The sequence below is a fragment of the Chrysochloris asiatica genome, unplaced genomic scaffold (genome assembly GCF_000296735.1).
Source record: "Chrysochloris asiatica unplaced genomic scaffold, ChrAsi1.0 scaffold00116, whole genome shotgun sequence".
Taxonomy (NCBI): Eukaryota; Metazoa; Chordata; class Mammalia; order Afrosoricida; family Chrysochloridae; genus Chrysochloris; species Chrysochloris asiatica.
The window spans coordinates 7,140,731-7,143,133 of record NW_006408634.1 but is presented as its reverse complement, the minus strand read 5'-3'; positions in this window follow the sequence as shown (position 1 = coordinate 7,143,133).

Genomic DNA, 2,403 nt, shown 5'->3' with positions numbered 1-2,403 from the left:
CACAAGGTAGCTGAGTCAGACCTGACTTGACAGCAATTAACAACATTGGTGTAAGAGATCAATCACTTTTGAGATACAGCGAAGTTTGTGAGGGCCTGAACACAATGGGACTGCCTTGTTTTTCTGTATCTGGAAAGTTTTCAGCCTTTAACAAGGGGCAGACTTACCACTTTTCCATTGCTCCCTTTAGTGGAAAATATCTGATGTATACAGAATAACTATGAGTTATCACTGACTCCAGTGTACCTAACAACAAATATCCCAGGGTGGTTGCTGTTGGTAAATGCCGTCAAGTGGGTTCCAACCCATAGCAACTCTCTATAGGGTTTCCGAGAAGCGACTGGTTGAGTTTGAACCATCGACTTTGTGGTTCAAGCCGACATTGAAGTCCAGCACATTAACCCACAGCGCCACAGATAGTGATAACAAATATCCCATGATAGTGCACCCACACTCTTGCCTGCTTACACACCCTAAGCACTAAGGGGCACACACGCCATCCTCCAGATGGAATAACTGCCAGGTTCAGTCTTGGAACTGGGCCTCCAAGCTGACAAACAGGATGTGTACATGTGAAAGACGCAGTTGCACCTGGTATGCCTGGATCCAAGTAGTTGTGGGGGATCATGTAGGAGGCAGTTTTCCCCTCTACTCCAGGGCTAGAGTCTCCCACCCATCCAGGCTCTCAGGTAAACTGGCATATCTCTGTAATAGCAACCACACACCTGGGATGTGCTCAGCAACTCCAATCAGGCATGGTATCTCTCATTGGAGTACCTGGGGAAATCTGCCCAGTAACTAGTGAGGACATCCATGTCAGTGACCAATGGGGTTGAATGAGACCAACATTTCAATAGAGGAAATATTCTTAAGTCAAAAACCCAGAGTCCCTTTTTGGAAAGCTCCCTATAGACATCTCTCTGTCCACACAGGCTGAGAAGGTGGACAGACAAGCCTGATGCCACCCTCATCATCCACAATCTACAGTTCCATCCACTCTTCTGGTCTAGGCAGAAGCAAGTAATGTTACCCAAACCAAAAATACACTGTCATAGAATAGATCCCGACTCAGCAATCCTATAGGACACAGTAGAACTGCTCCTTAGGGTTTACCGGGCGCAAACAACTTCATCTTACTTCCTCAGAGCAGCCTGTAGGTTTGAACCACTGACCTTGGGGTTAGCAGCCCAGTGCTTGACCCACTGTGCCATAAATTTGCCTAGTAGCAGATGACCTCATCAAAAAGACAAAAGGTGAAAGCTCCTCTATTCCTCCTGTGATCATTGAACCCAGGAAGGGGCAACTGCTAACATCATTCAATCCACAACAGCGGTAAATCTGCCTGACAACTGATGACGTACTGATCCAGCACAAGGCAGAAGCTGCCTAGCAACCGAAGACATTATCACACTATAAACAGCCCGATTGTCTGAAAAGACTAGAGTTCATTGATCTAACAAAGGGGCTAAGGTTTTAAATATGGTTAAAAGCGACCTCGTACATCAAATCAAGGAACTAAATTTGTCTAAAGGAGGTGACATTACCAATCCCTGAATGTGGCTGTCTTAAGACATTATTATCAGTAATTATGTCCTGACATTACTGAAGTGATAGGAAGATAAATCCACCTGGTAACTCGCTGCCCATGTCACAAAGCTACATGAGGCTAATGCCTGGGAAACCAGGGAAGCGGGGAGACCCTGATCTATAGCAGTAAATCCACCTAAGATCCCAAACCTAATCCCCCCAGCTCAAGTCTCCATCCCAAAAGGTTCTTATTGTTAAGTGTCCTCAAGTCAATTCTGACTCATAACAACCCTGTACAGGGTTTCCAAGGAGAGGCTAATAGATTTGAATTGTTGACTTTGTTTAGCAGTCCAGCGCTTATCTTACAGTATCACACCAGGGCTCCAGAAATTTCTAGACACCCCTCCCCACAAAAAATTCACTGTTATCAAGTCAATTCCAACTCATAGAGACCCTGTGGAATATAAGAGAACTGCCCTATAAGGTTTCCAAGGCTTCCAATCTTCATGGAAGCAAACTACCACAGCTGTCTCCAGCAGAGTGGCTGGTGGGTTCGAACTGTTGACCTCTGGGTTAGGAGCTGAAGGCTTAATCACCAGAGCTCCTAGACACCCCCCAAAACCCAGTCACCAAATCAGTTCCTACTCAGAGGACCCCACAGGATACAGTAGAACTGCTCCATAGGGTTTCTGGAACTGTACTCTTTATGGGGGGAGTCCAGGTGTGACTCTGAAAGATAAACACTGGGAGAACAAACAAGATGGCGGATAGAGTGGAAGTGCAGTAGGAGCTCCGCAGGCAACAACACAGAATACCTGACCAAGCAGGCTCAGGGGCTGGTCCCAGAACTCTGAACCACATATAAAGGAATATTTA